Source organism: Pteropus medius, unplaced genomic scaffold (assembly GCF_902729225.1).
Source record: "Pteropus medius unplaced genomic scaffold, Ma_sr-lr_union100, whole genome shotgun sequence".
NCBI lineage: Eukaryota > Metazoa > Chordata > Mammalia > Chiroptera > Pteropodidae > Pteropus > Pteropus medius.
Window position 1 is genome coordinate 9,498,210 of NW_024345601.1, and position 27,459 is coordinate 9,525,668.

Consider the following 27,459-nt stretch of genomic DNA (forward strand, 5'->3'; position numbering starts at 1 on the left):
AATGGAGCCAGAACAGAGCAGGTTGCAGGGAGAGCAGATTTGCATAGGAAGATAAGAAATTCAGTTTTAGTCTTGTTAAAATTGAGGTATCTTTTACATACTCAAGCGCAGAAGTCGAAAATAAAAGTAGCTGGGTATGTGTGCAGTTTTTAAGAGAGCTACCCCAGCTGGAAATATACATTTGGGAGTCTTAAGCAGCTATGTGCATTTTATGAAAGTATTACAATAGTGACAAGAGCCCTACAAAAATTGAACCCCTGAAGCATTCCCAATTAATAGGCTGGTGAGAAAAAAAAACAGTACAAATTTTAAAAAACGACTAAAAAGAAGAAACCAGTGGGCCAGTGGTATAGGAAGAAAAGCAGGAGTATGGTGTCCTCAAAATTAAATCAAGAAAGCCTGTCAAAAAAAGAGGGAATGATGAATTATACCCAATGCCGCTAACAGGTACCGATAAAGAACTGACTATTGGATTTAGCAACTTGGAATGTTTTCTTTTGAAGCCTGTTTCCTATCCAAAAGGAAGGATTTACTCCAGTTTAATATCTGGGATACAAATCAGCAGTTTGTTAAGAAATACCAGTGATAAACTTCAGATGCCAACAGTAATTTGCTAATATTCGATTCCTATCCCTTAAAAAAGGAAAAAGACTTCTAGGTAAATTGGAAACAAAAGGGTAGATTTCTTTTGTCCTCATGAGGAATTATGGTAAACCAAATGCCAATATCATACCACTGTTTCTCCTATAAAAATAAAGAACACAATTTTGCACATTATTGCCATTATTATTTGATAAGGTTCCAAAATGCTAACACTAGTACAGCCTGCCATAAAACCAAAACAAAAGGTATAATTAAGAGAAGTAGACACGAAGAGTCATTATCTGCAATTGATGATATAACTAGGAAACCCAAGAGAATAAACTGAAAAGCTCTTAGAATGAGAACCAGCAATATAATAAATCTACAACAATCAACAACCATCTTACACCAGCAAGAGCCAATTTGAAGAACCCATAACACCAACAACAAAAACATAAATACCTAAGAACCTTAATGAGAAATATTAGGACTTACATGAAGATTAAAAACAAACAAAAAAGACAAACCTCTGCTAGGAGAGGTCTGAAAAAACTTTTCATTTCCCTTAAACATCGACTACATGTAGATGACAATCCTTGCCAAAGAATAAAATGCAACATAATTGGATATTTCTTACTTCCAAGGATCCATCTGCAGAGTATTCCAGATGAAGATGACAAGTTTGACAAAAAATTCAAGTACAGCCCATCTCTAAACTCCACTAAAATGGCAGTAAAGAGATCTTTCTAGAAGACACAGACACAAGGACTTAAAGAACTAGAGTGGGAACTTCAACAAAATCATGTAATTAGAAAGAAGAAAGACAAGCAGAAACTTAGCAGAGCTAAAAGAGTGAGATGCTACACTGTCAGTGAGGAAAGCAGAGAGAAGCACTCCCGTTTAATAAAAACTTGGAGGTGAAAGCGTAGCGCCCTAATATAGTCAGTAAAAGCTGTTTGAGAAGCCCTACATCCCTGAATGTCCTTCCCACCTCCTCACGTAGAGCTCTGGCTGACAATCCCCAGAGCCCAGCAAGATTGGAGACTGATTCTTGGGAGAGAAAGTCTTTAACTGTAAGGGCAAAGGGACCTTCACCAAGGTGACCATACAAAAGAAGATACTAAGACTCCAGCCAGATGCCTCCTCCAACACTGGCAGCTATACCTTGTGCTCTCTGGAGGGCTCTGGAAGGCCACTCTCTGACCAGCCCAAGAGGAAAGATCCTACAAATGGCCCCAGTGAAAAACTCAGAACAAACAGTAACAATCATAAGGCTGCCACTGGGGAGGGAGACTAAGAGGACTGGGGTGGGTGGAGGACGGGGAGAGTAGGGGACCACATATTTTACAATAAGCTTTTCAGTACTATTAAATTATGTGCATGTATTAAAGATAATCTTTATCTGAAAGGACAGATGTATGTAATTACGATTTTTTAAGAGAACAGTGTGACTTGCTCTACCAGGTTATTTCTATTTTCTCTAAATCTACAATTAAAAAGATATGGCATTGATTAAGATTAGAGATCAATTCATAGATGAGTGAGACCTAAAATAGAACCAAAACTAGTTAATAGACCCCAAAACTAGTTAAGATCTTAAAATACAATAAAGGAAAAACCACTAACCAATGAGGACAGGATGGACTATTTAACAAATGGGGCTAGCAGAATTGGCTAGTTGGGAAGGAGAAGGTAGTGTAAGACAATTCATATCTATACACTAATATATAATTAAATGTAAAAATCTAACATATTTTCAGTTTTTGTTTCATTTACTTCACCTCTAGGCTTTCTAAATATAAATGCTTACAAGGAAAAATCATAAATAACAAGAGATAGAGAGAGCTGACTATATAAAAGTGAAAATATTTTGTTTGGAAAACATCATAAAGTAAATTAAAAGACAAATAATGAGCTGTGGCAGGAATATCACTACAGGCACAATATTCTTTATATAACACAAGTATTTAAAATCATTCTTTTTAAACTATCAATTAAGAGTAAAGTGAGCAAAATACCTGAATAAACTAACAAAAGGTAAACAAAAAGCTGGTTACTAATTTCGCTAGCTACCAAAAAAACAAAACAAAACAAATTAAGGACACATTTTTATAGTTTAGGAAAGATTAAACATTGAAGTGCTGACACCATGCAGAGACCATTCAGTGCTTAAAGGAATGTCTTGGTATAAGCAATCTGACAATATGCCTCAAGAGTCATAAAAGAGTTCACCTCTGCTCCAGGAATTCTTCTATAAAGCTAGCCCAAGTCAGTCAGATACTGCGACTTTCGGACAAGGGCATTCACCCCAGCTCTGCCTGCATGCCCATTACTTTCTGACTTTTTTGACATACTCTGTTGAGGACCTTCCTTTACTTGGTCCATTCTATATCTCCAAAACTCTACCTTGCAGCCACCATTATTATCCTTATTCTACACTATCATAAGGAAACACACTGAAAAAATTAAGATTACTTAGATGGAGAAGTTGCGAAACCAGGATTTCCAACCAGCATTTAAAACCATATTCTCAACCACTAAAAACAGAAATATGTCAAATAGAAAACTATTAAACTTGGGCATATCCAACATTAAAGATCTTATTTCCAAGGAATATTTAAGGGCATAGGAAATGTCCGTGATATATTAAGTGAAAAGGCAGTATTTAAAACTACAAATGAAAATGCCAATTTTGTTTAAAAACAAGTCTATGCAGACAAAAAGGGACAAATGGAAGAACTTCATTACATGAACAGTTGTTTATTTCTGGATGATTGATGTGACTGTGATTTTTCTTTCTTTTTTCTTTTTTTGGGGGGGTAATTTTGAAAATGCCTACAATAGTAATAATTGCTTTTTATTTTAAAATGTTTAAAAACCATAGAAACAATAGGAATTCTTCTAAGCTGTAGTCACTTAGAAGGCCTCAATTTTTATACAACAAAACAGGAAAGATTAGGTGAGAGGTTACTATTTTAGCAACATGGCATTACTGCTGAACTACTAGAGGGTCTATCAAATTAGAGGGTTTCCCATTATTATTCTTTTCACAGAGTGAAATGGGTAAAATTAGCAAGAGAAAACCTTTAACACGCAATACATGCTCTTAATCACTGGACTACTAAAAAGCATTTTGGAATTAACTGATTGAATTCCTATTATTATTTACCCAGCAAAGTTTGAAAGGTTTCAAAAAACAAGTCTGAGACAGACAATTTATTTCTGTACTATTTTGTTCAGAACAGTTTTAACAATTCCTTGCAAGGCAAACTGGAATTAGATAGCCACTGAATGTTTTGAGCATAAAAGAATTAACATTTTAAAAAAGTATCTTTGTTTGAATGTGTGTGTTGGGGAAGGGAAGGAGTGGGCGAATTTGTAGACAAACTGTGCCCTTCCTTTTGTTACTTTAAAATGGAACATTACAACCGGTTTAATTTTTTGTGAAGAATCATGGCAAAGTACTTTCTAGGAACAAAACAACTTGAAAGCTGATGACTTTATTTTTTTTCTTTTTGGCCACGAGTTATCAAAGGCTTTTTGCATGGCTATAGGATTATATTTCACTTTTAAAATTTCTTAAATATAAGGTCTTAGGACTTTAGAGAAATAATGCATATAATCTTAAGTTTGTGTGCCCGGAAGGAAAAGTGCTCTTAAAGAAAAATTGCTTCCACATTTTGGAACTTTGTTAAACAAGTTTTCAGAGCAAAGAATGAGAAAGAATAAATATTTAGGGAACAACACAGCCGCTAGCAGTATCATCCCCATACAACAGTAGTAATAAATAGTTTTGTAATTACTTAGCACTAAACTAGAATTGTATGGTAAGAGCTCACCCTTACCTGCGCTGAAGCCAAGAACTGAAAAGTACGATTCAAAATCTTCAGAAAGGAACGTACTATTCAGAAACTCAAACGTACGGACCCACCCACTGCCCCTGGAGGGCCGGTTGCTATGGGAACCGATAGTAACCCTTTAACCAGTACTATCAGGGCGAGGAGGATCCACCCAGAGGCTGGGGGACGGTTAAGAGGGGAGTGAGGGGAATGTGAAGAGACAAAGAGGTTGGGGAGCGGGTTAAAATAGGATGCAATCCCTGGGCTTTGGTAGGGGTCAGAGGAAGTGGGTTTAGTAACTCCAAGAGAAATTCAAAACACCAGTTAGAACAATGTTCGGGACTCTGGGGTCACGTTATAGTTCCGCTAAAGTTTGAATCATTAGGGACTCTTCCCTCTGTCCCTGGTAGGAAACAAACCACCCTTTGTGAGTTCCTGTGTATGGAAAAATGAAGCTACAGTTTCATCTCATCAATTATAAACTGAATGATAATTCGAAAAACTATAATTTTGACTTTCTTATATTAAACCAGTGGTTCCCAAATTCTACAGCACATTGGAATCACTTTGGACTGTTCAAAATACACATTGAGTTTTAAATCCGGGGTGTGATTTGAGCAGTGTTTTAAAACTCCCTAGTGATTCTCCTGTGCAGCCAGTATTGGAACTACTGTATTCCACGACTTGGAGAGGTGTCGGAGAGTATTTTAAAAAAGAAAAAAAATGCACAATTACCCCGTTGTCTTTTTAAGGCTAATAATAGAATTAACTAGCTTTTTCCAAGCACACACAGGACAATAGGTTGATTCATAAATAGGAATCCCCAGCATACCCTAACAATACTTTCTTTGAGATTAAAAGAACAGGCACTTAAGTCTTTTCTTCTCAAGACAGCAAACGTCCTTCTTACCAAAATGTCAAACTTATATATCTATTTCAACAGCTACTGGGCAACGAATGCCACTGAGAACCTGGCAGACGAGCTCCAAAACCAGAAGGAAACTGAAGCCCCCAGGAGCCCACCATTCGCTGGGGTCTTGAAGCAACCAGGGATGAGCAAGGCCAGCTTGTCAGTCTCTGGAGCCTCCTCAATAAAGTTACTTGAGGGAAGTTTGCTCCGGTTTCCAACCGTGCGCCTCCCCAGGGGAGGAGAGCGCCCCCCGCCCCCCCACCTGCTCTGCGCCAAGGCTCCCCGGCCGCGCCCCCTCGCTGGACCTCCGCCATCTCCGGAGATCGTGCACTCCGCGGGTCCCGGTACGGCCGGCTGGACGGCGGGGCGGGGGGCGGGGGGCTCGCCTCTTCCCTCCCCGGGGTCCCTCGGCTGAGCTGGCGCGGCCCCTGGGGTTGGGCACCAGGACTCTCGCGCGGGCCCGGTACTGTCCCGCCTGGAAGCCCTCGGGATCCCGCCCGCGCGGCCAGCACCTATCAAGCTCGGGCCAGGGTCCCGAGAACCCTCTGCATCCTTGGACCCGATGCCCGCCCGCGGCCCCGTGCCGGCCCAGTAACGCTCGATCCCTTCGACCCGCGGCCGGGAGCGCGCCCCTGGCCAGGGCGGTCTGGCGCTGCGCACGCGCGGAGGTGCTCGCTCTCTCGCTCGCGGCGCCCTCACTCACCGCCCGCGCTCCTCGTCGCCTCCGGCGCCGCCGCCGCCGCCTGCTCTGCTCGCTGCTCACCACACGGCCCGGTGCCCACTCCTGAGGCCCCAGCCCGGGCACTCCGGGATCTTGTGCCCGGCGGGCTCGGCGGGCACCCGCACGCAGGGCACGCTCCACGGGGCCGCGCGCGCGCGGCCGGGCGCCGGGGGGCGGGGCCAAGCGGGCGGTGCGCCCGAGGCGGCTCCGATACAGGGCATGCGCACTGCCGGCCCTTTCTAGAGTCTGCTTGCAGAGTGGGCGGTGACCCTGGACGGGTGAGAGGGAGGAAGGTGGAAGAGAGCCAGGAGTTTCCCTCGCTGAGAGGCAAGTTTGCCCTTATCCAACAAACTGAAGTTTTCTAGTATGGTTCATTTATAAATTAACATGTTAAACATTTACTGAGCACCTACTTTGGCAGTGCCTCTGTGCAAGATACAGGACATCCTCTGATAATAGGAAACAGATATTTGGGTTTGGGATCCCATTTCTGGAATTGATTCCAGCCCTCTCTGAACCGATAAGGAGAGTGTATAAATAGAGATTGCCTATTACCTAAAACTACAAACCGTAACTACACTCTTAATTTAGAGAAGGGGCGTTGCTGCTGGCGGGGGTGAAGAAAAAAACTTTGAGAAGTCTGGAAGAATAAGAGTTACAGTCAGAAAATGAGTTAACCCGACGAGAAAGGTGCATACAAAAGCATAAGTGGCAGAAAAATCAAATAATATGTGAGCTTATGAACCCTATTGGGGACAAGTTTAATCTGAGTATATTGTTCATAGTGAAGGGCAAAACGACGGCTAGCAGTGTAGTTGAAGCTCATCTGGAAATTATTTTTTATTGTTTAACCTACAAATTTTAGAAATACTAAAGTTGAGTGGAGAGGGGCTGGTGACGGTATGATTAAATGCAGAATTTATGAATATAAAGACTAGAGACATGAAATGTGTAGTATATACTCTAGATCAGAAGTAGAAGGGTCCTAAATTCAAGTGTTGGCACTAGGAATGGAAAGCATGGAAAATTTTTCAGTAGTTGTGAAGGACAGAATTTCTTAGCTTTATAACAGACACCTACTTCATTAGATTAGATCATCATCCTTGGAAAATATTTATTAGTGGATAAATTAGACCTCTAAAATATACAACTATAGTCACTAAATGATCCTTTTAACATGAATTTGGACCTGGAGGAACTTATTTCTTCTCAATAAAAAAACTTAATTTGAAAGGCAGTATATATAGTAAAAGACACATGGGCTTTGGAAAACCCCTTTTATAAAGTCCAGATGCTCCAAAACAAACTTTGATATTGTGCAAATTACTTAATATCTCTGAATCTTACTGTGTTCATCTGTAACATGGACTCATATTTACCTTGCTGATGGTTAATTTTATAAGTCAATTTGGCCAGCCATAGTACTCAAGATATTTGGTCAAATATATTTTGGATGTTACTGTGAAGGTATTTTTTAAAGGTGAAATTAACATTTAAATTAGTAGACTTTGAGTGAAGCAGATTGCCCTCCATAATGTAGGTGAGTCTCATCCAGTCATTTGAAGGCCCTAATATAAAAAGTCTGACTAACTGTGAGTAAAAAGGAATTCTTTGCACTTGAACTGCAACTCTTCCCAGAGTTTCCAGCCTGTCTGCCCATCTTGCATATTTTGGATTTGCCAGCTTCCATAATCATGTGAGTCAATTCCTTAAAATAAGTGTCTCTCTCTATATACCGATGGTTGGATAAATGGATGGATGGATAGGTGGCTGAATGCTGGTTCCATTTCTGTGGAGAACCCAGACTAATATACCTTGCAAGGTTATGAAGATTATATAAGTTAATTATCATCTGAATCTGAAAATGGGGATTATAATCTTTAATATGGGAGGTTATGAAAAATTAAATAGAAGTGGGTAAAGAACCCAGCATGTACTAGGGTGTGAATAAATGACAACTACTATTATGTGCGAATGAATACCAGAGGCAAAAACAGAAGAGGAGAGAAAGTAGACATTAGCACTGTGAGAGCATTTTCTCAGTTCAGTGGGTAATAGTATTAAATTTGAGAAGACAGATTTAAGAGATAACAGAAAATTTTGGTATCCCTAGGTCTGATATGCTAAAAAGGTGATATGTGTTAACATTTTAAGTATTTACAAATCAATGCCAAATGAGCTAGCTATTAAGTAAAGAAAGACAGGCTGTAGCTGTATTCTTAAAACAACAAACATGCAAAGCAGAGATATGTATTCACACCTGAGCATTTTACTCCAATTCAGATTCCAATTCAATTCACTCTACTTGTTACTAAGAAAAACCTAAGAAGAGCTTACTTTTGTAATAATTCCCACTTTCAGAGTAGGTACATGTATAGCCCTCAGTATGTTTATTGAATTCCTTCTGGGGCACGCATATAGCTATTGGGAGCATGTAAAAATGGGTAAAATATTCCATTTAATGTTCAAATATTGCCATTTATTATGTCCTAGGCAAAATCCCTGACCTCTGGGAATTTATCAAATGGCTTGGAAAAAAATGAATAACCATAACTATAATTTAAGGCAGAATGTGGCAAGTGCCTTAGGAGGCACATAAATGATTGGACCAGTTGTACGTTGTTCAGGAAGTTGATGCTGGGGGCTCGTTCTCCTAATTCGGCCTCCATTGTGACTCCAGCTTTGCACAGTTTCATATAGTACAAGACAGCGAGGCTGAGCAGCATCTTTTAAAAATGTTTTGAGCAGAGTTGATAAATATCAAAGAAAATAACATTTTCATTCCACTGACTCACTTGCTGCAGAGGTTATAGTGAGATGGGCAGGAGAGGCATTTACAACCTATTTAGATGTAAAAGCTCTTTTTCTTTGTTTTCTCTTTCTTTATTATCCTGGCTGTTTTTTGTTTTTTGTTTTTGTTTTTGTTTTTATTTTTGTTTTTTAATGAAAATTTAACTTGAGAGTTAAAGAAAAATTTCCTGACCTAATGGAGGTTTATGAGGAAAATACATAAAAACTAACATGAAAATAACAAAAGGTGGGAGTTAGGTGTATAAAAGGACAAGGAATGATTGCGTAGGAAACCATTAACCAGGCGAACAAAGATGACCATCATGTTTGCTCTATAACCATCTGTGTCATAAGGTAACTTCCTTTTATCTTTTGGCCGAGAACGAAATATTTTACCGTGATTGGGAGTATATTTCCAGCATTGACAAAAGCAAGTGATTTGGGAAAATACACAGCTCTTTAGTAATCTTTAAATAATCAGGATATTTTTTTATTATGAGAATTTTTGAAGATATTCATTTCAGGAGCTTTGCCACAGTGAATAGGAAATAAATTAATCTGGGGTTAAAGGAAACCCTATAGTAGAAAAGGAAGAGTTTTAATAAAATCGAAAGGAATGGCCTCCAGCCATGGATGTTAATTATCATCTGATGAATAATAATGATAATAGGAGATGAGAAATAAGTTAAAATACATCTTAAACCAGGTTTGTTTTTTTTTAAATTACAAACCTTGGAATGGTGCCTTGTAAATTTAACCAATGTGCTAGCATTAAATAGTTTAAAATAAGATTTACAACACAATTACTCTACACTATTCATATACAGCACTCTCCTTTCCATTGTTTTTATTATTAATGCTATTTTGAAGAATTCAACACGATCAGTATCACAAGTAGAATGTTGCCTACTCAGTAAAGAGAATGGCAATATAAGTATTTCTTACTATAAGACTATTTGATAATGAAAAATGAAAATTTAATAAAATGGTTAGCAGGCACAATATTGGTTATTCTTTACAGGTTCTACTTCTCTCTTCTCTTTAATATTTAATCCCACTGATAAAATGTGATTGATTGACACAACTTTTCAATAAGCTGACTTTTGTACATTTTAATTATACCTGTATTTTTGAATCCGAAATGAACTTTACATCGGTATGACATTTAAAATAGTAAATAGAGTATAATAATAAAAAAGAAATGCATATAAATTATTTTGCATAAACAATGGTGAAAATAGTACAAGAAACCCAATGTTGGGTCACAGAGAGTTTTTTCTTTTAAAATGAACCTCCTACAGAGCATGACATCCAGTTTTCTAGAATGTAAACACATACTTCATTAAGCATGGTTTTGTAAAGTCATATAATTATTATAATGGATTTTATTTAATCCAAATATCCAAAATATTATCATTGCAACATATAGTAAATACAAAAAATTAATGACATATTTTACAATTGTTTTAATACTATATCTTCTGGTGTGTGTTTTTCAGCTCATCTGAATTTGAACTAGCCAAATTTCAAATACAGTTAGTGGTCACATGTGACTAATGGCTATCATATTGGCCAGTAGAGATCTCGGACTTGGTCATTGGTTTTTAAACTTGGCTGCACACTGGAATCATCTAAAAAACTTGAAAAAATTTTGATGCCTGGGTCATGGTCTATGATTCTTGTGTATTTGCTTCAGGGTGTCACCTGGGCATTGAGATTAAACAAACAAACAAACAAAAAACTCTTTAGGTGATTCAAATATGCAACAAAGTTTGAGAATCATTAGTCTCACTGTTTTACATTTTTTTAGAAAAACATTCTCAAAACTTTAATATTATGAAATCAGTGTCAATTGTTTTTTACTCGAAACCAATAGCATTTAAAAATCATGCTGAAACATACTAATGTTGTAGCATATATAGCATAACATGGCATATTATGTTACTAGTATTTTTGATATAATCAGTCATTGCTAATAAAATTCTAAAGCTTCAGTTAATCTGGCCATGAGTTCAAATGTAACTTGGACAATTCTAGATGACGATTTAATCTTGATATGTGGTTGAATAGTGGCATTTCTGTATATGGTCTCTGGATTTTTTACTTTATATTTGTTTAGCAAATCTGCTAATAGAGAAATCACCTCTAACAATGGGGTCATGAAACCTTTCTGTGATATATACAATTATTTGGTATGTTTAATTCTAATGTCCAGTATCTTACATTCATGACAGATAGTTCCCATCTCGTTTCTACTCCAGCGATCATTGATTATCTGTACCTAATATATTGGGTATATCTAATATTGCTCAGTAACAAACTACTCTAAGATTTAGTGGCTTTAAAAGTAATAACCTTTATTACTTCCATCAAATCTATGAGTCTGCTGTGTAGTTTTGCTTCTGGGCCAGACTTGGATAATCTTGCCTGAACTCTGTCAAGCATCCACATCTAGCTGGTGGGGCGTCTGGAGGCTGGTTGGTTTAGGATGGTTTCAACAAGAACAACTCAGCTCTGCTCTTTGTGGTCTTTTAACCTTTAGCAGGCTAGCCCAGGTTTGTTCTCAGAACAGCAGTGGCATCCCAGAAACAGTGTAAAAATACAAAAGCACATTTTCAAGTCTCTAGAGTGCGTCATGTTGACACTGTTTCATTGGCCAAAGCAAGCCACTTAGGCAAGCCCAGAGTCAGGGCAGGAGGGCATGGATGTAGGCATGAGTGCATTCAGTCTGTCATGCACAGTGTTTTATTTGACTGGTCCTATCATGTTTTATTCTGTTCATTTCCAGTTGTTTTAACTTTGCCATGAATTTTATATATCTTAACTATTAGCGTTGAATATTTCTTCCTGTTATAAATGGGAATCTAAGTTTTATTAGTATCCTGTTTTCTTCGTGGTTTAGTCATTTTATACTTTTAAAACCTCTTTTTAGCTTTGATTTTATGGATAAATAATAAAAATATAATCTGTGATCAACTAAATGATCAGGAAACAGATACAATGTGTTTAAAAGACAGCATTGTCTTGAGTTCCAAAAAGATTTTAAATGCTATACGTTTTGTCAAAATTCTAAATTTTGATTTCAAAAAAATTAAGTAAGTGCTTATATGCATACAATATCAATAAATACTCATTTCCTGCTTGTCCATTGTCCATTTAACATTTGTAGTTCATAGGTGTACTTTTCACTGCATTCCTTCACATTACATTGATGGCTCAATTCATCATGTAAAACCATTCCCAGCTGAATTTTGAGGAAGACATACAAAAAGTTACATATAGAGAGATTATTAAATCTAGACAGACATTAAAGTAAATGGCATTATATTTTATCAGCTGGATATATGACTAAGCTATGTTTTAAGAAATAAAACAAGTACATTTCTTTCTCTGAGATTACTTATTTAGCGTCTATAGAGGCTCAGAGTCCTATAGAAACCTTTTTTCCCCCCCTTTAAACAGGCATGGTAAATTGTTTGTTACTAGATTATAACCTTATAAGAGTAAATTACAGTTCATAGAACTTTGAATTACCATGCAACATTTTGTGCCTACATGAGTAAATGACAAAAAATAGACTAAGAAACACTACCTACTTATGTTATGCTGTTTGCTCTTTTAAAAAGGATTATTACTGTAATAATCCCAAGAAAGCTGGAGAAGATATTCTTTCTGATCAAATAACTTGAACCAGGAGAGGCCCTGGGGGTTCTCATTCTCCCAAGGTGAGCTTCGTGAGTTTGAAACATTCTGGAACCTAATGCGACAGCATAAAGCCAGATCTGCCCAGACCCTCCTGCTTTGATTTGATCAAATCTCCAAAAAGAATTCAAGTGCAAGTAGTTTATTTGGAAGTGATCCGAGAAAACACTGATGGTGAAGTGGGGAAATGAAACAATGAAGGAGAGGCAGCCAAGTTACTAGCTGGAGCTCAACCTTGCAGGGGCCTCTGGGAATGTGTGGAACACACACTTCAGGGATATCCCAGTGGAGTGTCCAAGAAGCTGGGGTCATTATCCATGTATTCCCGTTCATCAAGGGGAAAGAGAGCTGGAATCATCCACCAATTCCTGTCTAGTCTATCAAAGACTGTTGGCTGCTCCTAAGGAAAACTAATTTCCCTTCACATGCATTTAGTCCTAGCTCCTGAGCTGCATGTAGTTCTGTGTACAAAAAAAAAAAAAAAAAAAGCAAAGAATCTCAATTTCTGGCAATTGGAAGTCAGACATCTTATACTAGTAAGTATAAGGGAATATGGACAGGGCAGCACAACTATGTACTACGTACATAGGGACACAACAAGTCCCTTCTCAGACCTAAATATTACCTTCATTCCCCTCAATGCTTGCCTCTTTTCTCATGTTTTCTTTTCTCGTTCTCTCTGATCCTCTCAAAATTTCATACTCCTAATAGAGATATGCTCTAAAGATGTATGCAGTCGACAGTGACCTGCTATGCCCAGAGGAAAACATGGCCTTGTGAAACTACCAGGCTACTTGCATACCCTCTGAGCAGAACACCTTACATCCAGACTGTTTCCAGAAAGTTTGGAAGAACTTATACCAAGGTGTACGTCTTGGAGAAGATCTGACACAAAGGTTTTAGCAGATTTCCATTAGAGCAGTTGTTCTCTACTGGAGGAAATTTTAACCCTCTCTCTCCTCTTCAGAGATATTTGGCAATGGCTAGAGACATTTTTGGGTGTCACACCTTGGAGAGAGGGAGCTATTGGTATTAGGTGGTTAGACATCAGGGATGTTGTTAAATCTCTTATAATGCACAGAGCATCATCTTCTCACACCCTGAAAAATTAGCCATCATAAAAGTTCAGTTGTCACACTGTTCGGGCATACTGATCTGAAGAAACAACATCACTGAGAAAGAAAGAAGCTACAGTGGTGCATTCCAATTTCCTCTCTTCATCTTTATTCTCAATTTTTACTCTAACAAAGTTTCCATTGATTTCTAAAGGTGTTTCTAAGCATGTGGGGAAGCACAAAAAGGAAGCTCAATATGTTTTGTGAAACTTTACTAAATTGAATAAGGGAGTAGCAATCTGACCTTTTAAAATGTTTCCAGATACTGAACACTGGATTGAAATGCTAAATCCAAAGAACCAACTATCACTGATTAGTAGTGCTGTGGCAAAAAGGGCAGTTTTCTTTTGACAAACTAAGTCATGAAGGACAGTGGGATACTGACACTTGATGATTAATTTCTGGAAATGTGGTTGAACGAATCAAATTATGTGTCATTTGATGCCATTAAATTCGAGTTCCTGCATTATATGTGGACCTGCTTTTCAAGCATTTCTCTGTGTGTGAAATTGAATGTGCCATTTACAAGCTATCATGTAATTTTCTGTTTTCTGAAACAAAAGCAACAATCTGGGTACATTAAAGACCATTATATAATTGACAAACCTGCTTTTTAAAAGTTGATTCAAAACACAATTACTATCATTTGCCAAATGGAGATACTCTTTAACATTGCAAAATCATTTAAAAATTAAAATTAAAACCCCTGTTTGCTTTGTTTCAGAAAGACTACTTTCCATGTGTACAAATTTTTATGGTTTGCAAAGTTTTTTTCATACCCATTAACTCACTTGATTTTCAAATCAACCCTATGAATAGACAGAGCAGATATCATTTTCCTCATTTTTAAAATGAGGACGCTAAAACGCCGAGATCATAATTCCCTGATTGAGCTATGAAGACAGAGTATCTACTATTTATGAGATAACCAAATTTTTATCACTCCATGGTGCTACAGACTTCCTTATACATGCTTTTGGTGAACATAGGTTTATATTTCTATTGGATTTATACCTAGAAGTAGGATTGCTGGGTCAGAGGATTTGCATTTGTGTAGCTTTAGTGACATTGCCCAACAGTGGTTATACAGATTTGCACTCTCACCCATATAGTGTGAGAGTTCTTGTTTCTTCCTTGCCAACATTTACATTCTCTGTCTTGTTTTCATCTTATTCATTCTGTTAGTTGTTGTATCACATCATGGAGATTAATTTTTAATTTTAATTGTAATAGTTGGAAACAGTCTCTTGGCATTACTAGCCTGTAGGTTAAGCATTGATTTTAACACTAAAATTTATTTTGTTGTCCCTAGTCCCCACCTATGTAAATACTGGGCCTTATCACCCACTTCAGAGCCACCCATTTATTTCTGATTGTCCATTGAGCCCAGAGGAACCTTCTGGATTTTGACTTTGACCGCTTGTTAGTGTTCGGTGTCTGCAAGGCATGTGGCAAATGGTTTAATCAGAACTATGGATGGCAAGCCCCCTAAGTAAGTACTGTGTCTCCACCAGCAGAGATTTTGCCCTGTACTCCAAATGCTGCTAAAGTTCAGGGCTACTGAAGAGCATATGCTATGTTGCATTCTATTCTCTCTAAACGAGACTTATATTCTGTGTTCCACTATAAAAGTCTTTGTTATCTGGACCCCAAAGCATTGTCTCTGCCTCTACCTCCATCCCCTGTCCTTGATCCAACTGGCCAAATCCCATCCAAATCCCACATTCCAGGTCTCATGATCTTCCTCTCTCTTTCACTGGGTCATTTATATGCTTAATTGCTAGAGGAGGCTTGAAAGAATCATCCTCCACTGACCTCTCTATTCATCTCTTCAGTCCTCCCATTTCTGACCCAGGGACTTATATATACAACTTCCATCTAATATACCCTCTGCCTCTCATGAATGGGTAACCTTATCTAACAGTTCACTGGTCACAACTGGTCTACAAATCATGATTTAGCCTACCCTGGGATAATGTGTTATAAAAATATTTTTTCTCATAAGAGGGATACTTTGGAAGTTAGAAAATCATGAGCTGTCCATGATATAAAGAAATATCTCTGCCCTCTCTCACTGAAAAGTGTCAGAACTACTCAAGATGGATAAGCCCCAAGAAATGAAGAGGAATTTGGACTCTTTAAACTGGACGAGTTCAGCCTTCAATACTGAGCTTACTAAGTCCTACAGGGTTGGCAATATCCATAAAGAGTGACTACAGTAAAAATATTTTCCTATTATCTTTTCTAGTCCTAGTTTTTATCTTATTAACTGTGTGGATTGTCACAATGAATGCTTTCTAAAAAAAAAAAAAAAAAAAACCCCAAAATTCAGTGGCTTAAGACAACAAGCTTATAATTAGTTCATATGTTTGAGGCTTGCAGTTCAGTCCAGGCAAGGCTGAGCAGTTCTTCTAGCCTTGACTGAGTTCTTCACTCACGTGTCGAGATTCTTACTTAGCTGTCAGTATAACCATAGTTTGGATGGTGGAAGTGACTGGTCTCTGCTATAAGTGTTTTTCCTCCTTCTTCTGGAACTAACAGGCTAGCCTGGCAGGTGCTTCCCATGGTGATGGCAGAAGGCAAGAGCGAGAAAGTCCAGTTGTACAAGAGCTTTTCAAGCCTCTTCTGGCATTATGCTTGCTGATATCTCATTGGCCAAAGCAAGTCATGTGGCTAGAGCCAGAGCCAGAGTGGAAGGTACAGCCAAGTTTGATGGCTAAAGGCATGAGTGCACGAAAGTGTGAGCAACTGCACTATTTTTGCAGTCTATCACACAAAGTAAACTTAGACAACTCACTCAATCTTCCTAAGCCTAAGCTGTGTTATTAGTAAATTGGAGATGATTACTCCTTCCCAAACATTGCTAATGATTTAAAGTATAATAAATAGGTTGCAAACACCTAAGTGTTTTATAAACTGTTAAGTGGTATATACATGCAAAGTGCCATTACAATTACAATTATTATTATTTCCATTATTCTCTTTATTATATTTACATAATGGACTCTAATAATTGGCATACGTTGGCCCTAAGCAAGAATCTAAGGTGGGTTAGCTTGGCTTTCGATGCCTTGGCTTTGACAAGTGAAGTGGCCTTAATGTGGAAATTTAGGGAATTTTATTAAAAACTAAACAGCTTTCTGTTTTTGTAAATGTGCTTGCTTTCTACAACTATATTTGCAGCATGCAAGAGCTCCTACAAGAGCTCCTTTGCACCTTGCTCGACTTATAAATGTAACTGTTTGTACTCCAGCAGCTCCTGCTTCTTGTAACAATTTGTATTTACTGGTTACCCATAGCAACCCCTGCCCTTCTCTGTGTTACTATTTGAAATCTGCATAGCAACTCCTGCTGTATGTAACAGTTTATGTTCAAACTGACCAATCAGGGTATAGAAAATTTTTCCTATATAAAGAGATGTTTCAACTGAGCCCACTGCCCAGATCTTCAGAGCACTAGTTCCTCAACGTAATAAAACTGAGTTCTCTTTTTCTCTGAGTTGCAACTTGGGTTTTCCTGGTCTGATTTTTGGAGCTTTTGGGGTTTTTCTACAAGATTTTTGGAGGCCCCAGCGAGATTCCAACCACGCCGGCCCCTTGAGCCGCAGGGCTGGTGGCTTGGCCTGGCCAGGGTGGAAGGGAGCCGAGATGACTTAGGAGGTGCACCACCTGACGTGTATTCCGGGCTCTCTTTCAGATTGGCACCCCGACTCCACGGAACAGCTGAGCTACCAGCTGGACTTACAGGAGGGAAAGACCAACTCATCAGGAATGGCCGCAAAAAGAAGAAAAGTTACCAAGGTAAGATTTGAGATTAAGGGGAATAATCTAGCTGAGGAAAGGGAAGGAGAGTAAGGTCAGAGGGCTAAGTCAGTCTGACGTCCTGGGACAGCCCCCAAATCAGACCCCTCTGTCAGAGGGAAGAAGGATAGGAACACCTCCTTATTTTCAGGGAACCTGTATCATAATAGCCAGGTTCAGAACCTGAGGGATAATATCCAGGTTCGTCAGGAGTCTCTACGGTGGCAGAGGCTAGAAGTCTCCTTATTGAGAGAGGCCTTAGGTTAAGGCATAGACGCATTAGCCTAGGGTAAAACCTGCGTGTATACTGGTGGGGGAGGAGTGATGTTTTAACCTGATACGTGGTTGGGTGGGTGAGTGAGAGGCTTGACCAGTTTGCCAGTCAGGTGTGAGTTTGTAGCCCCACAACTAGGCACCCTTCAGGTCCCCTGAAGGCCACAGGGTTCGTTTGGGCTCATTCCGCAGGTCCGTGGTGAAACAGCACATGGTCTGTGGCGGCATCGGACTAGCAACTGATCATGAGTCACAAAGCTGAGTCCGCTATGGCTAAGTGTCCTAAGCTTCCCGAGAGGAGACACGGCCAGATGAGTACTTGAATGATCTCCTTTTCGGAGGAGGCTTCCCACCCTTGTTTGTCTTTGCATCACCGTTACAGGGCAAAATAAGTGGATCAACACTAAGTAAAAGGGGGAATTCTATCATTCTCCAGAGGGCAACCAGTCACTCTCTACGAATTAAGGAGAAGCGGCTGCTTTTTCACTAACACACATGTTAAGGAATCGTGGGAGGTGTGCAAAAGAGAGTGAGTGTGGATTGACTGAGATGTGACCTATCAACAAAGCAAGAGCCGAGCCCCAATCCTTGGTTCCGTGGCATTCTCACATGGCTTACGGTGGCCCCACTGGATCTCCATGAGGAGTCTACTCCAGTGGTCTGGGTCAGGGTTTTATACCGACCCACCAGTGCTAAGAGGCTCCTTAAATTCCCACGAAGAAAGGGGCCGGAGATGGGGTGAAGCAAGTGGCGTCCCCTCCATTTTCCCGGACCCTGTACCCCTTTTCCATCATATGGCGTGATTGTTCTCTATCGTGAGACGAGCAGGAGGAACATCAGATCTCTATGAAGGAATAAGGCATGACGACGAAGGTTTGAGTAAGAAAGAAGAGTATCGGTAATAGAAGGTATAAAGAGTGGAAGCTTAACTCGAAGGTAAAAGAAAAATATTTGCCTCAGAGGTGGTTGCTGAAAGTGAAAAGAGGCAAATTGAGGGAATAAAAAAGTATAAAAGAAGGTTCGTGGAAGTAGAAGATTTATGAAGGGAAACTCACAGAAATTTTCTGAGAGGAAGAGGTGTAGAGGAAGGTTTTGGAAGAAACCTTGAGGAGAAATTTTATGTAATTAAGCTAACTTAATATTTCCGAGACTGTGACTCTGCTGTAAATGTTATGAAAAGGTTTTCTGAATAGAGAACTAGAATTCTGTATGTTGTCAAATTAATTTTGGTGTTTTGTGTTGCCTTATCCAGGTCCCTGGAGCTTCAGGGAATATATTAACATTAGCCTTTGTGCCCAATTTTCAAAGGGAGCTTCCTGCAAATATTTAGGGCGGTTCCTTTAAGCTAGCTGTCTTAGACTATGTGTTGGAAAAATTTAAGGAAGGTTTTTCAGAAAAGTACAGGATCAGGCTGTATCCAGAAAAGCTTCGTACTCTTTGTGAACTCGAATAGCCCATATTCGGGGTAGGGCGGCCTCCAGAAGGGACTCTAGACCTCCCCACAGTAAAGGCAGTGTATCAGGTAGTGACAGGGACCCCTGGATATCCAGACCAGTGGCCGTACATAGACACGTGGTTGCAAACTGCTACTATGGTGCTACCATGGGTTCGGTTTGGCGCAAATAGGCAGGAACAGAATAAGAAATTTATGGCCTAATCGGCTAAGCAAAAGGACAAGAATGTGTCAGGAAAATCCATCCACCGCGGGGGCCTGAAGGAAGAAACTATCTTCCAACAGCCATACACCCCAGTAGCCCCGTCAGTCCCCACAAGGCCACTTTATTATCCATTGCCAGGCAAACTTCTACCATCAGTGCCTTTGCTGCCCCTTCCCGCCCTAGAGACCCGGTCCGGTGCCCTATCCTCCACCAGGTTCAAATTCAACTCCTTAGATCTATCCACTTGGTATGTAGGGCCAGTGTCTCGCAAGGAGGTGCAAACCTGACTCCAGGGCCGACTCCACGGCATGTTCCTAGTCCGTGACTTCCCCACCTGTCCTGAGGACTCTGTAGTGTCCGTGCCCGAGAATGCACAAGTCTCCCAGTGCATCATCAATTCGCTACCCAACCGCAGTTTTAAAATTAGGGACCTAGGATTTGACTACTTGCCAGCCCTGTTGGAGTTTTATAAAACTCACTGCCTGAATGGAGTCGCGCCCAGATTTCTAAGTGCATTAGAACACGCGCAGACTCTGCGATTTTTCTGGGATCAATGCTAATGACCTGTTTTTTGAGAAGGGCGAAATTCCGATGATAATAAAGAAGCCTAATGAACAGTGGTGGAGTGCCCGGAACAAGAACGGCCAGGCTGGGATGGTTCCCGTTCCCTTCATTAAAGGCTAGCCATGGGAGTCGCCCATAGAGTTGTATGAGAGACTATGCAAGGCGTTCCAGAAGTATACTGCTTTTGAGCCCAAAGCACAAGACAGCCAGCGCACAGTCAACGCAGCATTCGTGGCCCAGTCCTCCACTGACATCCGCCACCAACTTCAACAATGAGAGGACTTTACCCAGTTACTTAGGGTCACGAACGAGGTGCTCGAGAACTGCAACTAGAAGGCCAAGGGGAAGTGGGCTAATTTATACAGATTCAAGGTATGTTTTTGCCACCTTGCATATACGTGGGGCCATCTATAAAGAGATAGGATTACTGACTGCAGGAGGACAAGAAATAATAAAGAAGAAATAATCCAACTGCTAGAGGCAGTATGGATGCCTCCTAAATAGCAGTCATATACTGCAAGGGTCACCAGTGTAGAACCGACCGTGTTAGTAGAGGAAAACTCCTAGCAGATCAGGCAGCTAGACAGACTGCCAACCAATCGAGCGCTGTGACAGGTCCTAAACCAATCTCCAAGTTTCTCCTAGCACCAGAATTGCCTTTCACCCCGAGATATACTAAGGAGGAGGATCAATGGGCTTCCAGTGAATGGGGAAATAAGAGGAAGAAAGTCTTGTGGGAGCTTTTAGATTGGAGACTCTTTGTTTCAGCCACACTGGCTTTGCAACTGGTAAAGCAACGCCATGAATTAACTCCCTCTGGGAATACTTCTCTAGAGAGTTTGTTAAGCTGCTACTACTTCATATCTAAGCTCCCACATCTGTGCGCCCAAATCAACGCCAGGTATGTGACTTGTGCGCGAAACGACGCTGGCCAGAGACCAAGGCCTCGTCCAGGGGTGCAGTCAATTGGAATTATGCTGTCCAAAGACCTGGAAGTAGTCTTTACTGAGGTCAAGCCCTGTAGAAGCCACCATTGTTTGCTTGTGTTAGTTTGCACTTACTCTGGATGGGATGAACGGACACGAACAGTAGTCAGAGCCTTACTGAAGGAAATTGTTCCAAGATACAGGCTACCACTCTTTATAGGATCAGACAATGGACCTGCCTTTGTGTCTGAAATAGTCCAGGCTTTGTCCAAAGCTCTAAGAATCAAATGGAAGCTCCACAGGGCCTACAGGCCGCAGAGTTCAGGGAAAGTTGAATGCATGAAATGGACCCATGGAACCAGTATAGCTAGCTTTATCAGACCCCACCCTAGTCAAGGCAGAAAAGGGAGAGAGCTCCGTGAAACCCCAGTAGGCAGAGACTACAACCATTCTCAGCAGGAAGCAGATATGGAAGAAGAGATCTCCAGTCCCTCAACATCCATATGAGTAATAACAAGGGGTTCATAGCTCGTAGAAAAGAATTAGGCAGGAGAATTACTTAAAGGGGTGTTTCTAGGTCTATCTGTAAAGACATCAAGGTCATCCTATCTTAGAAGGGCCCACGAAAACTTCCAATAGTAAAGAAGTTAGGAGAAAGTCCTAGATTAATAGTAAGCCTTGAAAATGCCCTGCCACATCACTAGAGAAACTTTAGGAAGAGCCCCTACCCTCTTGAGGAATTAGGTACACCCCTGTCAGCCAAAAGAAAAGGTACAGGTTAAAGATTGAAAGAAGAAGCCGCTCCAACCAAGCTATACAGGTAATCCTATGCTGTAAAATATTGGAACCAAGAAAGAGTACTGTAAATTTTAATTCAATGTATTACCCTAAATTAAAACAAACTAATAGAGTCAGGAACTGAAAATACTGTGTGAAATACCTGCTAAAGTGTGTTTCATAATTTGGTTTAGCCGAAGTGTTCAGTGATCTATCATAATAGGTGTCATTAGAATAAGATTGTCGAATTTTATAAAGGATTTAGCCCAATATGACACAGATTCTATAAGGTAATTGTCATCGAATTATGTACTGCTGTATCAGTTCAGGTACATTTGTAAAATCAACTAAAATACTACTAATTCATTTAGAATCTCTGTTTTGCCTGGTTTGTCAGTGTAGTTAAACATAAAGATCAGCCGTCTGGACTGTCCAGATGTTCATCAACCACTGACTCCTGTGGAAACACCCTTTATAGACAGCACGGATGGATTTCACTGGCTCCTGTAAGGGCACATGCCCTGTTCCAGCCATAAACGAAGCTGGCTGGTCTACGCATGGCCAAAGCCTGAGGAATTTCATCGTGGGACTCCTTATAATTGGACACTGGGGAGGGAGAGAAATTACAGCAGAAAACTGTAAGTTGTGTATCCATGTCACTAGAAGTGGGGAGGGGTCAGAATTTTCTATAGCCACTGTAAATGTCAAAGAACTCAAAAAGGGACCTGTACCTATAACTAGACTCAATAGATAATCAGCCTTATGTATGTTACAACTCACATGAACCTTCCTCACTAAAACAGTTCTGAAATGAGAGAAGCCTTGAGGGAACACAGGGGAGAATAGACAGGCAGGACTGTATTAGCCCAGAATAGAGTAAAATCCAAATTAGATACGAATTCTTATCTAGGAAAAATGTAAGGGCAATTCTTGATTCATCTGCTTGATAAAATAGATAACTTCTAGAGTTTTAATTAAATCATAGTGCAGCTCAATGATGTCTTTTCCTCTTTCCAAAGAGCTGAGACAGAAGTACAATGTTCAATCCCTACCCATTGGGAAAGGTGATGAAGTTCAGGGCAGCAAATTAGCAAGGTAGTTTGGGTTTACAGGAAGAAATACATCATCTACATTGAGCCAGTGCAGCGGGAGAAGGCTAATGACGTAACTGTTCATGTGGGCATTCACCCCAGCAAGGTAGTTATTACTAGACTAAAGCTGGACATAGACCATGAAAGGATCCTTAGACACAAAGCCAAATCTTGCCAAGTAGGAAAGGAAAAGGGCAAATAAAAGAAACAATCAAGCAGATACAGGAATAAAATATTGAATGGTCTATAAATAGAAATGAAAATTTTCAGGTAATCTTTTGAAGTGTATTTGGAAATATTTAAACTCAGGTACTGTCAGAATTCAGTTTCACATAATTTGCTTGGCCAAACTTCAGATTGTAAGGCACATTATAATACATAGGTTCTTTCTTTAAAAAAAAAAAAAAAAAGTCAAAGTTTTGAGAGTGTAAGGTGGGGGGGCATAGGAAAGGAATTAGTATATTAAAACATTTAATAAGAACATTATCAAAAATCGACTAACTGAATTAGTATCTGGCACCTCATTTTGCAAACATTCAGATAACCTTAAAATTTGATGCTTGTGATACTATAAGCCAGGGCCAAAGGCAAGAAGGGAGATCTTGTGGATCCCGCAGCTGGGAAGAAAGCTATATGACAGAAGTATATACGTCCCCATAGCACTTCTTGCGAAACAAGTGGTGCCTATTGGTCATGTATTGTATGGGCTATTTGGGAGGACAACACTAATAAGAAAGGGGTGTATCTAGGAAAAAGTAGCCTTATCAAATTGCACCAAACATATGTGCAACCCAGTAGAGTTCAGAATAACTGACCTCTATAATCCCCTTTGGAGTTTTGGGGAAGTATTAATGCTTGGTATTGATGGGACAAGATCAGGTCCCTATGTTCAAATTCATATTCTCAGGAGAAGTCTACTGTGGGAGGGTATAACTCAAGTTTACCAGGTTCATAAGTCCTTTTCAAAGAAATAACCGGCCCGGGCCCCCAGTGTTGCAACCAAACAAAAACTCGTTTCTTAGAATAGTTGAAGAAATAGCTCACTCCCTAAATGTCACTTCTTGCTATATATATGAGGGAAGTCTAATAAGGAGCAGGTAGCCTTAGGAAACTATAAAACTGGTTCCCACCCAGGCAATGCCAGAGATAACAGTCCCACGTACCTTTAATAATGATCAATAGGTTTTAATACATATAGAACAGTGCGGCCGGGCTAGAGGTAGAACTCACAAGGTTGGTTGAAACTTAAATGAAGCATGCAGTAAAAGGTAAAGGTAAAAGAGAAGAGTAAGAAATTCGTTAGCCAGGTTTTTCAGAGCTAATTAGGGTATAGCAGAACCCAGGCAGAGTCTGAGACTGAACAGTCCCACATAAGTTTTACTAGATTTGTAGAAGCATAGCCTATATCTACCTCCCCAGGAATTAAAAAGGAAAAATATGTAAATAGCATGACAAAATCTTCCTCATCCTCTTACCTCTGAAAACGGGAACAGCTTAATCACCTGGTCCCACAACTCTTACAATAGGTAACAGAAATTCAAATAGGGGAAACTATAATGAAGTAGTCTGAAAAAGTGTCGAAGGCCAAATATAATTATTAGGCTCAGAGTGATAAATAAATGCAAAAATAACAAATTAAGCCAGGAAGTTTGTGCTCTGGAAGTAATGCCAAAGATAAAAGGCAAGATAAAGATTTAGGTAAAAAGACAAGTTAAAGAAATACCACCAGATAGGATATAATAAATAGCCCCCAGAACAAATAATCCACTACTGTGGGCCTGCCACTTAGGCAGAAGATAGGTATTGAAGATACCCCCATTTGTTTGTTAAATTGAATTATCCAACTATAAACAGTTTTAAGATGAAACCAGGAAAGCCCTGACCCTCCTTGCACATCAGCAGACTCAGATGAGAAATGTCACCTATCAGAATAGATTAGCACTAGAGTATCTATTAGCAGCAGAGGGAGGCATATATGAGAAAGTCAGTCTCATTAACTGTCGTACACAGGTAGATGACTAGGGCCAGGCAGTTAGGGACCTTGCTGAACAGATAATAGAACTAGCACATATGCCCATACAGATATAGCATGGATAGGATCCCGATAACCTCTTCAAAGGTTAGAGCTTTACTTTTGGAGGTGATGCACTAGCTTAGAGGTAGTAAGGGTATATTTTACAGAGCCACGCTGGACATGACAGGATTTACCACTTGCTGGGCACAGCAAGTGGCACCCGAATGGGAACCTAGGTATGGGAAAACATATAAATAAGTTAGAGAAAACTCTCTCGGAAAGGTGTACACAAAAGAGAAAAAGGGAGAAAATACAGATCACGGCCTAGAAGAATTTGAGAAAACACGTGTTAAATTTAAGGAATAGGCTGTCATCAGGAGTAAAGTATAAGACAGCAAGAGTCAAAGATGATCTTTTATGTACAAATGTTTAAGGCCATAGGGGGAAAAAAAAAGTAAAGACCTTTATGTAATTATCAGTTTCTAGTCTAGGGAAATCAAGAAGGAGATCGGAAAGGTAATACCCTAAAAAGAATTTAAAGGGACATCAAAAGGGGGGGATGATGAGGAAATTTGGGGGCTTTCATTAAAAACTAATCAGCCTTCTGCTTTTGTAAGTATGCTTGCTTTCTGTAACTGTTTGCAGCATGCAAGAGCTCCCTTGCACCTTGCTCGACTTATAAATGTAACTGTTTGTACTCCAGCAGCTCCCACTTCCTCTAACAATTTGTGTTTACTGGTTACCCATAGCAACTCCCACCCTTCTGTTTGTTACTACTTAAAATCTGCATAGCAACTCCTGCTGTATGTAACAGTTTATGTTCAAACTGACCAATCAGGTTATATAAAATTTTTCCTGTATAAAGAGATGTTTCAATTGAGCCTACTGCCCAGATCTTCAGAGCACTAGCTCCTCTGGGACCGTGTGTAATAAAACTGAGTTCTGTTTTTTTCTGAGTTGCTGCTTGGTTTTTCACTGGTCTGATTTTTGGAGCGATGTTAAAGAGATAAGGAAAGAGAAGAATGAATGAGAGAAAGGAATATGGTTAGCCCTTGCTTTACATGCTAGTGTGGAACTGTAAAACTGACTGCAAATTGTTTCTTACTGTTGATTATAAGTGTGTACAGCAATGAAAAAAATAGTAAATTAATATTTATTTAGTGCACTCTAAAATAAAACATTAGAAGCATTGGGAATTAAAGTGTTTTGTTTCTCAAAAATTATCAACAGTCTATGGCCACGCTACCCTGAACAAGCCCGATCCCATCTGATCTTGGAAGCTAAGCAGGGTCAGGCCTGGTTAGTACTTGGATGGGAGACCACCTAGGAAGACCAGGTGCTATAGGCGTAAAAATAAACAAACAAACAAATAAATAAAATAAGGGATTGTAAGCTGACAAGGTCTTTTTAGTCTGTGAGGTCAACCAAGGGTTGCCTCGCTTTAAAAAAAAAATTATCAACAGTAGTTTGAATAGTGCTTGCCTTCTTCTTGTCATATAACTTATAGAACAAATCTTTTCTATGCTTTAGCAAACTATCATACTCCTTTTTAAGTTTAGATTATCTTCTAACATTTTATCCTTTGCACCACCAAAGTCATAAAATACCTCTGAGAGTTACTTTAATGGGAAGATTTTTGCTGGCATCACTTTCTCTTCATCCTTTCATCACAACTACATCCCTCATTTATATCTACAAGTTAGCCTTCACTAAAATCCTCTCCAATGGTAGCAGTGTCAACATTGCAAAAGTCAGCTCTTTCTTCTGTAAACTTATTTACATTCTATTTAATTTTACTTCTCACATTACTTTTTTGTTTGCTGAACTTTCATTTTGTTGGCTAATTTCCTCTTTCAATTTTTCATTTTTCTAAAATGTCACTTGGTTTTATCACTGGGGAACAAGGAGGCAACACAGCTACAAGCTTTGCAGCCTGTGTGTGAATGGAATAACGAATGTGCAGTGACCAAATCACTGACAGACTTTGTAATACCATTGGTTGCTGATCATGATGTATAGCTGTTTTTTGTGAAGTGATTGGTGGACCAAAGAGCTAGAAGCAAAGTTGGTACATTATGCAATTACTATATATACTATGTTGATATAATATAGACAGTGAAATATGAATCATTTTATTGGGGGCCTGAGTTATAAATGATACATAGTAACTGAGAGTTTTGCATTTAAGTACCATGCAGATCAAGAACTGCAAACAGAAAAAGCTTTGAAGAGCATACAATAAAATATTAAGAGTGAGTGGCTATCTCTGGGTCTTACATTTGCAGATGGTTTTATTTTATTAAAAAGTATGTCCTTGTGTGTATTCTGAATATTTCTGCAATTACTATACAGTTGACCCTTAAACAACATGGGTGTGAACTGCATGGGTCCACTTATACACAGATCTTTTTCGATAAACACCTGTACTGCTTTTGATCTGAGGTTGGGAGTCCGTGGATGCAGAGGGCCTACTGTATGCATTGATCGACACCATTTTATATAGGGGACTTGAGCATCTGTACATTTTTGTGTCCAGTGGAGGTGCTGGAACCAACCCCCATGAGGGTACTGAGGGACAACTTAAGTTTTAGGGAATCAAAAGTTATATGCAGATTTTCAATTGTATGGGGTTCAGTGCCCCTAACCCCCATGTTGTTCAAGGATCTGCTATATATTATTTGTGTAATGTAAAAGTAA

The 27,459-nt window shown here is 39.5% G+C and overlaps 1 protein-coding gene, 1 non-coding gene and 1 pseudogene across 3 annotated transcripts in view; 2 read left to right on the top strand and 1 right to left on the bottom strand.

Moving 5' to 3' along the window:
• BTBD3 (BTB domain containing 3) overlaps window positions 1–6,197 on the bottom strand; it is a 30,296-nt gene extending 24,099 nt beyond the window's left edge. For both annotated transcript variants that reach the window (XM_039874478.1, XM_039874477.1), the window contains exon 1: window positions 6,035–6,197. The gene's annotated coding sequence lies outside the window, so the exon portion shown is untranslated. The remainder of the gene's footprint in view (window positions 1–6,034) is intronic.
• A 10,095-nt stretch (window positions 6,198–16,292) lies between these two features.
• Window positions 16,293–25,718, top strand: LOC120611970 (crk-like protein; annotated as a pseudogene).
• A 273-nt stretch (window positions 25,719–25,991) lies between these two features.
• On the top strand, window positions 25,992–26,110 carry LOC120612124 (5S ribosomal RNA). The gene has a single exon (XR_005655356.1). It is a non-coding gene; the product is annotated as a 5S ribosomal RNA (ribosomal RNA).
• The last annotated feature ends 1,349 nt before the right edge of the window (window positions 26,111–27,459 follow it).